The following is a 12,966-nucleotide window of genomic DNA, read 5'->3' on the forward strand; positions in this document are numbered from 1 at the left end:
ATAGCTGCAGGGGGAGGGGTAGGAGGGGGCACAGTCTGGGCCTTCTAGCATGGGCAGGTAAGACCACTGAAAGAGACAGGGCATTCCAAGCTAGGGCAGGTACAGTCTAGGCAAAGGGCAAAGTGATGTGAATCGCAGGAGGCAGACCAGCGCCACTCAAAGTGTGATTCAAGGCCCAGCGCCAGCCCCCAGTTTTTTATGACCAGTGTTCACGAAGACAGGTCCAGAAATTAAGAGGCATCTAGAAACTTTTATTGTAATGTGACAGAGTAATTTTATGTTTTGTGAACCTAATTAGTAAGTATGAAGCTGACATTTTATACATCTTTATAATTTCATTCTAATGGTTTTTACTGTATTATACAAAAGTATCAGTCCATGATGGGTTAGAAGTTTAAAAAAAAAATACAAATCCGAGCTGTGGGTCTCCCAGCACGACTTTGAGAAGCACTGGTAGGGAAGCGTGAATGATAGATCTGACTCAAACAGCTGGGGTGTGGAGGAGAAGTGGGGGAGGCGAGATAACAGAGGCCTTGAAACCCAAGCAGCTGGAGGAATTTATACTGGAGACAAGAAGCACTGGAAAGTCGTCCCAGGTTCACAAATACGGAAGTGGTGTGAAGAAAGAAGTTATTTTGTGAGGCAGAGTCTGGCAGCAGTTGATTGGGTTTGACTGCAAGGGAGATCCAATCTCTCCGGGGAAAGTACAGGAATTAAGAGTTAATTCAGAAATCTGGCAAAGAGGCTGAATTTGAATCCCCTCAGCCCAGAGGGATAGATGATAGTGCTATAGAACAAGGGGCAAAATTTAGAGACACTGGCTATCTGGGGGTAAAAAATGAGAAACAAGGGCTCCAAGGTTTCTTGCTGGAAACTGAACACAGAGACCTCACTTCTCTAAAAAGGAAAAGCTAAGCCTTAACCAAGGATGACAAGTAAAGACAGGCTAGTAAGGAAGGCGGGGGACCCAAAAACACTGAATTACTTGAGGATGGAGAGAGGTTTTTCTTGGGGGGTGGGGCAAAAGTATAATCATGGAAAACAAGAACGGTCTAGAAAAGTCACACTTTAAACACTGAGACTACCTCTCAGTACATCATCAAATCTGTATAATCCATAAACTAACCTATGCACATGGTTGCTACCCTGAGATTCCTCTGCACTGAAATACTGTATGTTAAAATGGCCATCTGCAGAGGATACTGTAGGGAAGGAGCCTTTCTGTAAAGGATTAAATAGCAAGAGCTTCCCTGAGCTCCTTCTCACAGGCACAGGCAACGGAATGTGACCTAAGATTTAACAGAATCTAATTAAGATGACCTCAGCTTGGGACTTCCACCAAGAATGTTTTATTGTGCCTTGAAAATACTCTCATATAAAGTTTACAACGATGACACCAGTGATCTGTTAACGTTCAGTTTGCCGTACCTAAGTACTCCCAAGGGTATCTTCTATGAAGGGCAGTGATTCTTGCCCACCACCCCCCCATTGTCATACTTGGACCTGTTAGGGGTTGATTTTTATGAATGTAATAAGCAGTATTTAATAAGATTGTTTTTATATATGTATATTACTGTTAGTAAGTTTCCAAAAGGATATACAAATTGCTCTGAGAATGTATTGGGGAAAAAAGGCTTCACCAGATAAGATACTATCTATCTTGGGTAAGAAATGCATTGTTTACCCTAACCCCCACCCCAAGGCTATGGAAGATAAGAGGACTAACCACAACCTTGGACAGATTTAGAAGCTAAGGAAGGACAATTGGAGTTACAGTCAAACTGAGAGGTCAAACTTCAAGAAACTTCAATAAACAGAGACATAGAGTAGGGTCGGGGTCCCTATGAGGATGAGACTCTGTCATTAAAAGAAAAATTTGTTGCCAATATAAGCTGGTTCTCTTTCTTGTCAGCACTGAAATTTCCAGCCTAAACTATGCCTGCATTAACCTCCTGAATGTGCCTTGCATTTTTCCTTAATACATAATCTTTCATTTCTGAAGATTATCATACCCGGCCAGCACCTCTTCTGAATGAATGCAAGTATATATTCCCTAGACTGGCATTTTCTAAGCTGCGAATTACAGACCACTTGGTTCTATGAAATGTTGGTGTATTTCCTCACAAAAAGAAGTATGATTGTCCTATGATCAAAAAAATAAAAAGTTCGGAAAACCTACAAACATATTAAAAACTTCAAGAAGTCCTGCAGTGAAGAAATTCATTAAAATTTTTACTTACCTTATAATTTTGTAAATGACCAGAAAAGCTTTTTTCCCCTTCTCAGAATGTTTATGATCTTCACAGCAAACACTGTGCTTTATGCAGAACTACTGCCTTGCCCAGGCACAGTTAAAAATCAGTATTTAAAATAAAAACTAAATGAAGTAGGTCATAAGAAGGAAAAAAAGAAGATCCATGTGAATTTTCTGGAGAAAATATATAATATTACTATCACTGTATCTTTGTTAACTTTCTATTACACCGACCAAAATTTAAATGCTTCAGATGCATTTGAATGAGGTGGAAAAGGTACCAAAGATAATTTTGTTTTAAAAGAGCAGATATTTATAAAGTCATTTATCTTAAGCATTAGAGTTCATTTCATATTTTCAAAGTATATTTACTTTCCCAGCTGCACTTTTCATACTTTGTTTTTATTCCTGACTGTGGGGGACAGCATTTTTCAAAACATCAGATAGGTGGCAGAAGACAGGCAAGTGGGATGGGATATAAACTTAGCCACAAACTGCCCATTCATACATGGATACATTTTTAAGGCTTATAAATATATAGATAAATATAATTCTATATAGTTTCATTTTTAAATGTTAGGTTACAGAGAAAGCAAGCTGGAAGACAATACGGTCACTTTGCTTTGAGAAAAAAAAAACTGCTGTCTTTTGCTAACCATTTAGATAATTTATTATATCTCCTACTGGAGAAAGAAAAGATTTCTAAATACTCTGTTTCCTTCAGTAGCTGACTGCTTTTCTCCAAATTAAAAATGAGAAAGGATGGAAAATTAAACCATAAATGCAGAGGGAAACTTAATCATCCTTAAAGTTTTACCACGTATGAATAAGCTAAATATCACATCTGTGAACCGAAAGATTAAAACACCTAATGGATTTTTTTAAACAAATAAATCCTTATATATATTTGACTACAGGAAAAGCAATTTATTTTCATATCCTAGAAAAGAAATTCCATATAGGTGTTTTAAAAACATAATGTTAATTGTTAATAATAGGAAAAAAGGATTGAGAAAAGCTGGCCACACAACAGCTCCTTTGAAATTAAATATATCAACTTTTTTTTTTAGTCTCAAAGAATAACAAGTATTAGTAATAAAAAATAATAAAGATAGGACTCAATTATTATGATTTTTTTAAAAAAACGAACCACGTCCAATTAAAAAGTTTAGCAATACAAAAAGCAAAATAAGCAAAGGTACAATGATAAGGCAAAAACCACAGCAATTAAGATATCATAAGAAAAACAAGTTGAGAAGCGCCTGGGTGGCTCGGTCATTTAGCCTCAGTCTTTGGCTTGGGTCCCTGGAACCCAGAATTCTGGAATCCTGGGATCCTAGGATCAAGCCCCACATCGGGCTCTCTGCAGGGTGGGAAGCCTGCTTCTCCCCCCCCACCTCCCCCTGCTTGTGGTCCCTCTCTCTCTCAGTGTCTCTCTCTGTCAAATAAATAAATAAAATCTTAAAAAAAAAGACAAGTAGAATAGGATGGATGGTCTAACAAGTACGTAAGAAAGACTACAGTTCTACGGCAAATAACCACTAGATTATTAGAAATAAAAGAATCACTGGACACAGAAATAAGAAAATAGAGCAATATTATAAATAAAGGATTTAAGGCCATCCTTTCACATCATTTTGAATCATCCCTCAAAACTACTAGAGTATGACTTTTAAAAGGAAAAAACAGTCCACTGCTAAGAGAAATAAGGTAATTATAATGCTAAATACCATGCAGTGAGTATAATACAAATAATTAAAGGCTGGATTAAACAAAATCTGACCCTAACTGTTTATAAAAATACATGTTAAAAATGACTACTGGTTTTAGATTCGCTAATGCAACGTAAGAGGCCAGACATCAGTCACAGAATCTGGGGGGAAAAAAGCAAATTTTAAACCAAAAAAAGACATAAAATGATAAAGCACCAGACAATGATTTTTTTAAATATCCAGTAAATTAAAGAAAACCTAATGATTTTTTACAAAACACTGATAAATTTAACATGACAAACACAATCCTACCTGAAAACTACTCTACCATTTGACTATGAGGAATCAAATTAGCAACACAAACAACAATGAAAGAATTCAGTATATCTAGACAAAACAACCAATACTATAAAATAATCATAAAGTTAATCATAGTATTCAAGTGCAGAATTTTGGGGAAAACATTTCTTCACAATATTTTATCATATACTCAGATACAGACATTCTCAGTAAGTATAATACTACAGGATTTTTACACAGCACAAGCAGTAAGATAAAGAATATAAACATAATCAAGACACATGGAAATTGTAAAAATACATCTTTCTTAAATGACAACTGAATCAAAACAGGAAGGGACTATTTAAAATATAGCGAATTTAAATATATTCATAGCTCTACATGTCTCTCTTAAGAGCAACTTGAAAAAACTGTAAAATTGATAAACTGCTAACACAATTAAACAAAACAGAAAAGCATACAAGTTACTGACTTCAAAGATATATAGTTATTGTTAGGGAGTTCCATATATAAGAACGCTTTTTAAAAAAAGGAAAGTAATAAATTTCTCAAAAAGAAAAGGAAAAAAAACACGTGTCTAAAATGAAATAAAGACTCTAAAGAGACCAAAGAAATAAGCAATATTATCAACAAACTTCAAAAGAAACAAAAATCTCACTTAATTGTTTAAATATTAAATGAATGCTCATCCTCTTACAGAAGTGGTTCCTGAAAGTGCTCTATCAAATTCACCTTCATGACGTGAATGTCAGCCTGATCATTAAACCAGACTTGGGGCTAAAATCTCAAAAGGAAAGTTACAGATTGGTTTTATTTGCAAACTTAGATGCAAAATTTGAAATGAAATGTTAACAAACCACTTGAAAAGAATTGCTCTTCATGTTCTGTCAGGTTTTAGCCTGAGCCTGCAAGGCTGATTTTAAATAAGACCAATGATTCACAAAAAAAATAACAAAAATAGAGTGATATGGTAAAAAAAAAATCTGAAAATCCAAAACTCATCTGTCTTTAAAGTAGATGATTTCTTAAAATATTATATGATATGTCCAAAAGAAGTCAACACCAGACGTAAAAGAGACAATTAGAGGTATTCATCTAAAAAAAAAAAGAAGAAGAAAAACTATAGAAAGATATCTAGTAACCATTCCTAATTAACCATGTTAAAAAATTTGACCTTTGTGATCAAGTATGAAAAATGAATGAGTTATATAAGGAAATAAAATTAAAACAGCACTATTTGCACACTATGCAATTATATAACCTGAAAGACCAAGATACTGAAGAAACCACACTAAAAATAATGAGATGAACAAAAAGGTAAACTATAAAATCACAAAAATTGACTGCACTCCTACTCCAATAATAAACAAATACCAAACACAACTGGGACAGAAATCCGTTTTACCACAGTAACAACCACCAAAACAAAACAAAATAAACATTAACCTGAAAATCACCCTAACTGGACATACACTGTGGGGATTAAGAATGGCAAAAATGACAACAGTTTAATAAAATGAAGAAGCATTTAGGCCTTCATTTCTACCTACACAGGTTCCAACTCCTGTCAATTTTAGCTCTGTAATGTAACGATATGATGTACAAAAAGCTTGTCCTCTAACTATAAACTTAATGCCCAACTTCCTAAGAACATGAGGTTAGAGACAGATGGTTTCTATCAAAGGAATGAATGAAACAAACCACAAGTAAATGATTATTTAGTACATTTATGGTAGCAAAAGAAAAAAAATAAGGATAAAGCCAAAGAACTATAGAGCTACTGGGATAATGAAGACACTCGAGACTCTGTGGACCATACTACCACATAGACCAATGGTCTGAGCCAGGACCCAGTTCAGGAACAGGTACCCCTCGAATCAGACCTCTCCTCTACCCTCCCATGCAAAAAGAGTGTTTTCTCTTAAACAAAGATGTTTGTCGCAGGTGTATTCATAATACATTTTTTTGAAATCTCGGAGATGTGAGTAAATCAACTCTGAGCACTTACTCCCCTCACTCCCTGAGTGTTCATTTCAAGGGATATGCACATGAACAAAGCATGCAGTCTCTGATCTCGAGGAACTTCCGTGGTATCATTTAACACAGCCATTAAAATAAGAATTTGTAAAAAAAAATAATAATAAGTGTTTGTATCATGCTACCTGATACATGAAAACAAATGTACAGAAAAAGCCAGCTGATAATTTCTCTCAACAACAAAAACAAAAAACTGTAAAGCCAATGATGACAGCACTGTGAAAGGACTCTCTAAAATGCAAACATAAACAGAGCCAAGAATCTGTAACAACAACAAAAAAAGACAATGTAAGTAGTTGGTGTTTTAAATCTGTGCAATCGTTTTCTACACAAAACTTACACTGCAACTTTCATAAAATTTTCAATAGCAAAGTCTGGATTATCTAGTTGCTTCTATTCCTGTATTTTTTAGAGGTGAACAGCCTTTATATATAGGTAACTCAGTATACCCCTTTTCCCCTCTCCTGTTTCTCTTGACTGCCAGTAACATAAAACACAAGTATGTCTTGTAAATTACTCGCTGCTCTTACTGAATAGGGGAATTTATGTTCCTTTTCCTCATTTTAAAACAAGATGAATGGAACATGTTATATTTCTTTACTTTCCAAAAGTCGCTTTTTTTAAAAAAAAAAAAAACTTATGAGCCGTAAATGAATTCTTTCAATGGGTCATTGGCCCTGATAGAAAAAAAGTTCCCCCAGCCTATTTAATATGATGCTATTTGTTAATATAAAAAGAAAACCTGACAGTAGACCTTACAAGTTTTCCAACGTGGTGCAGGGGACACCTCTACATTTAGGCCCTTAAAGACATTTAAAGGGATTTTACGTTTATTCTTTAAACTTCCAACTTATGTTGTTCCTAAATGTCCCCTGCATTAAAAACAATGTTTTGTCTCTGTTGCCACTCTGAAAAACAGCTCAAAATTAGGAGACCCAAAACAGAGACAGAAATGAGCTCGCATGACAATGGCAGTCGAAGGGAAGAGGAACTGCCAGAACTGCTTCACATTTAGCTTGAACACAATTAACTGTAATCCAAAATTCAGTCTTGTCTGTGTGCTCTTGCTAGTCTCTTAAAAGTTCAACAGCTGCTTCTCTCTGGCTACTAGTAATAGAAAAGAGGGGCGCCTGGGTGGCTCAGTGGGTTAAAGCCTCTGCCTTGGGCTCGGTGGTGATATCAGGGTCCTGGGATCGAGCCCCGCATCCAGCCCCGCATTGGGCTCTCTGCTCAGCGGGGAGCCTGCTTCCTCCTCTCTCTCTGACTGCCTACTTGTGATCTCTGTCAAATAAACAAATAAAATCTTTAAAAAAAAGAGAAAGAAATGGATTCCATAATATTTAGATTTAAACCCTGAACCTTGAAAGACTTGACTTTGGTACTTGAAAATTTCATTTAAAAAACAAGTAAATAAATAAAAGGAAAACCGGCCAAGACGAGACTCTAAGGCTGAGGCATGGAAAAATGAAATTAAATATCCATGGTGGCTTTCAATCCAACTTCAAGACGCAGTTTTTGGTTTATCATTCTTTTTCCATTAGGGTGCAGTATAAGGGTTAAGTCTCTAGATTAAAAAGTAGATAAAGACGTGGATAAAGCTCAGAGACAGAGGAATGAGTTAACCGTGAAATCAGAAATTAGAATAGGATTCAAGCAACTTCAACCACGTGAACCAATGGAGAGCAGAAAGAGAATTCACACAATGTCTTTGGATTATAGTGTGAGAAAAGATGGCTCACTGGGGAGAGGAACTTTTAATAAATGCTTTTGTGGAAACGATTACAATTCGTTCCAGATGAGTCAAGGATTCAAACTTTTTTAAAAATTATTTTTAAAAAGTGTAAGAAAATGGTATGGTGCATTTATACTCAATGTGTGAGAGAATTTTATTACTACCAAAGAAAGAAAGAGAGGAAGGAGGGAGGAAGGGGAAAGGAAAGGAAAGGAAAGGGAGATGAAAGGAGGAAGGAAGGAAGAAATTATCACCCATGGGTGATAAATATGACTAAATAAAAATATAGCTTTTGTACATTAAAAAAAGAAAAACACTATTGCAGCCACAATTCTGATGTTAAAAGAACTTAATATAGAAAATAATAAAAAATCTGATACAACCCGATAATTAATACTACTATAAAATATTATGCCACCAAAAAAGGAACACTGAAAAATGTTCAGCTTCCTCAGCAATTAAAACACTGCATCCCTATTGACTTTATAACAAAACTCAATGCTCCATGCACAGTTTATTCACTTGGCTAACGATACCAGTTTTTAACAATACAATACTCTGTTGGCTCCAGGTGAATTAGTTAAAGCAACAAATAAGAGAAAAACCCGTATTTTCAGTCACTGACATTTTATGTACTGGCCATTTCTGTATACCACTAGGAGAGTTCTGTGACTTTTAGTATATGTCCTGGCCATTTCCGTTTCTTTCATAGTTTTTTTAAATTTCAGGTTTATTTTTAGCCACATATGCTTAAATGTATTTGCTTGGCAGTCTTTCCTAAATAGTTCTCCATTACGTCTCTGCCATTAAGTGAAAATGCTTTTAGAAATTTGGTGATAAATATTTCCCATCACAAGCTTATTTATGATAAATAATTTTGTACACTCTCTGGTGATTTTACACCATTTAAAACAGACTTTTTAAAAAAGCATTATGGACTATTTTAATTATTTTCTTTCATAAAATCCCATATCATAGAAAAACAAAACTTTTTTTTCCAATTTATTTATTTTCAGAAAAACATTATTCATTATTTTTTCACCACACCCAGTGCTCCATGCAAGCCATGCCCTCTATAATACCCACCACCTGGTACCCCAACCTCCCACCCCTCCCCCCCGCCACTTCAAACAAAACTTTTTTTTAAAGATTTTATTTATTTATTTGACAGAGAGACAGCGATAGAAGGAACACAAGCACGGGGAATGGGAGAGGGAGAAGCAGGCTTCCCGCTGAGCAAGGAGGCCAAAATGCAGAGATATGAGGCCCAATCCCAGAACCCTGGGATCATAACCTGAGCCTAAGGCAGACGCTTAATGACTGAGCTACTCAGGCGCCCCGAAAAACAAAATTTTTAATAGGGTTTAAGGACTGGCTACATTTATTGTTGGGTATTCCTAAAAGTGGCATTAGATTTTAAATGTTCTTTTATGATAGAGGCATTGGCTAACACTAAAATGATAATCAATTGCAATATATAAATGTATTAAATCAACATGTTATACACCATAAGTTCACACACTGTTATATGTCAATTATAGCAATAAATATGTTATTTTAATTCTTTAATATAAAACCAAGAGAGACATATACAAGCATATCATTAATTCAGTATCTCATAGTGATAACAAGAATATTTGTATCTTTAATCCTACATACATTAGACAGTACTAAACCTTTAATGGGACCAATTAGTGTTTATAAAAGAAATGCTGCTTCAATATAAAAGAATTCTAGAGCAAAAAAGGTGGAGAGGGTGCCTGGGTGGCTCAGTGGGTTAAAGCCTCTGCCTTTAGCTCAGGTCATGATCCCAGGGTCGTGGGATCCAGCCCTGAATTGGGCTCTCTGCTCAGCGGGGAGCCTGCTTCCCTCTCTCTGCCTGCCTCTCTGCCTACTTGTGATCTCTCTCTCTGTGTCAAATAAATAAATAAAATCTTAAAAGAAAAAAAAAGGTGGAGAAAGCACAGCTAAAGAGGTAAAGCAAGCAGAGAGGTTAACATTTATAAAATCACCGGAAAGTTTACCTAATAATGGAGAAAACTGTTTTAAGTTTAGAAATATATTGCCAAACAAGTAGAGTAGATAAGCTGAAACTGAATTATATTTTGTTAAGTCTGAAGAATGGACAGAAGTAATTCAAGGCAGGTAAAAATCTTCAGAACTACCCTGTGGTACACAGAAATAAGCAATATGTAAAAACTGTTGTTTAAGTTCATTCTCTCAAATAAACCAACCAGTTCCTAAATGTTTTAAAAACCAGTCAGTGGCTAAATAAACTCTAATGTGCTAGTGAAGGACTAAAATCTAGCCATCAAAAATGATAAACATGTGGCCAAAGTGGGGAGGGGGGTGTTAGGAGAGATGGGCGATAGGCAAGACCTTAATAAAATATAGAACACAAATGTGTTTTTGGCAAAAATGACAAGGACACAAAGAGATTACAGAGTTGTATAAATAGCTGGTACTTTGTGGGGAAGACACTGCCCCCTTTTCTCTTAAGGTATTGCAGTATACGATAAAGAAAAAAAATCATAGTATCTTCATCCGATTTTTGCTCATTTCAAGATGAGGTCCTCCCATCCGCTCCAAAGTTGGCCCTCTAACTTGTGTTTCCACAATCCTCTTCCTAGCCTTTGTGGGACCCCTGTATGTACAGTGAAGCATGTGTTCCACCTCTCCCATTTAAAACAGAACCACAAACACTCCTTTAATCTTGCTGTACCTCTAGGACCACCCCCTGCCCCCAGGGTTCCACAGACACCTTGCTCCTGCCTTTATCTCACACATTGGTTGACAAAATGTCTACCCTCTTGGAAGAGTCTACAGATCAAATCTCCCCACTTAACATATCACATTCTCTAAATAAAGGGCACATTTTTAAATTTTTTTCAGCCTCACTGAGGTATAACTGACAAATTATGTTGTAAGATCTCTAAAGTGTCTGTTGTGGTGATTTAAGTATACACTGTGAAAGGATTCTGCCCATCTAGTTCATTAATATACCCATCACCTCACGTATTTATCTTTTTTTAAGTGAGAATATTTAAGTTCTACTCTCTCAGCAAATTTCAAGTATGTAATACACTTATCAACTATAGTCACCATGTTATACATTAGATTCTCAGACCTTACTCATCTTATAGCTGATAAGGCAGATTTAAAATAGATTGAAGAGGAGTTAAAATCATTATGTAAGCATTTTCAAAGGAGAGTTCAAGACTGGCAGGTAGGGGCTACAAGCAGAGAAGATGAATGTGAACCTGTTTGCTTTTAGAGATTTTATTTCTTTATCAGAGAGAGAAGGGGGGCAAGGGACAGAGGGAGAGGGAGAGAGTTTTAAGCAGACTCTGGGCTGAGTGAGGAGCCCCAAGGAGGGGCTCTATCTCACCAACCTGATCTCAAAACCAAGAGTCAGATCCTTAATCAAATACACCACCCAGCTGCCCCTGTGTTTGTTTTTAAGTCCAGAACATAAAGAAAGGAAACGAATTCTTAATTTTAATAGCAGCCACTATGTTTTTCGAAGTGCTTTCCTTTGGGTTAGGGAATATTACTGGTATACTGTATATTGTAGAGGAAATCTCAGACATGCTCTAATCTAGCACTTTTGCTTTACAAATGAAGAAACCAGGGCCCAGTGCCTTGTTACGGATGGCTAACATCAACTGCCCCATACTCTGCACCTACACCTAAATGCTACACACATGTCTTCTGTACCAACCTCAGTACAAGCCCCATTTAACAGTAGGGGAAACAAACTCGGGACAGTTAAGTCATTTCCCAAAGGTGACACAGGCAAGCCGAGTAATTTGCAAGATGCAAATACAGGGTCCCTGATTCAAAACTGAGGAATTTCTAGTTCCCACAGTACACAGTTAAACCAAGTACAAGGCCCTTGCCTTGTAGGCTCTGGGGGCACTGCACAGGTCACAAATACCCAGAGTCGAGCCTGGGCGCCCCATCAGTTCGAGCAGTGGAGCTCACACTCAAACCCACTTCCTCCAATCTCAAAATCCCTAGACTGAGCTACTACTTTCTTCTGTCTCCTGGGGAATTGAACGGATCGGCTTACCCAACGTCTCACCACTGGCTGGCAACAGAGATAAAATACGAAGCCCAGAAGCTTGACGCCAGCTGCCCATGGCCACAAAAGCCCCCTCTGTGCCCTGTCCCTCTTCCAGGTGATTGAGATCAGCTAGTTGCAGGCTCCTGGAGCGGAGCAGCTGTCACCATCACAGCTGAACCCGATTGCCGCTGGCTGGCCCAGCCCTGCCCACCACCTGCTCCACACTCTAAAATCAGCCTCTGCACACCCTGGCTTCTGGGAAAGATGAGGCGCTAGGAGGAAATGGGGGAAGGTGGTTCTCCTGTGTGTATGTGTGTCTGTGTGTTTAAGTCTCCCTCCATAGATCCTCTCCTGGGCCAGTCTCGACATGTATTTTGAAAAAGGTCCCCCCTCTTGGTCCTCATAATCTCACCTTGGGCACCAATTTTAGTCTAATAAGGGGAGTTATGAAGATATCTCAGGTGCCTCCAGGAAACACCACTAGGGCAGCTATTCCTGTGGAAACGGCAATACACTTGGAAAAACACATACCAGGGTTTCGAGTTCAAACTCTTGATACTTACTTGCTGTCTGACTCTAGCCACAGCATTTCACTTCTTTGGGCCTCAGTCTCCTCATCTATAAACTGAGGGTGCCACCGTAAATTTCTCAGGCTTGTAAAGTGAGCTTAAAGATGCATTGGCCTGTGCCTGACACACATATAATCATGAAGCTTTCTTTAAAAAGAGGGAAAGGGGGGCGCCTGGGTGGCTCAGTGGATTAAAGCCTCTGCCTTCGGCTCAGGTCATGATCCCAGGGTCCTGGGATAGAGCCCCGCGTCAGGCTCTCTTCTGTGGCAGGGAACCTGCTTCCACCTCTCTCTCTG

At 37.5% G+C, this 12,966-nt stretch overlaps 1 protein-coding gene across 1 annotated transcript in view; it reads right to left on the reverse strand.

Moving 5' to 3' along the window:
• CLCN5 (chloride voltage-gated channel 5) overlaps positions 1-12,966 on the reverse strand; it is a 149,111-nt gene that overhangs the window by 91,489 nt on the left and 44,656 nt on the right. The gene's annotated exons all lie outside the window — the stretch shown is intronic.

Source organism: Neovison vison, chromosome X, assembly GCF_020171115.1.
Source record: "Neovison vison isolate M4711 chromosome X, ASM_NN_V1, whole genome shotgun sequence".
NCBI lineage: Eukaryota > Metazoa > Chordata > Mammalia > Carnivora > Mustelidae > Neogale > Neogale vison.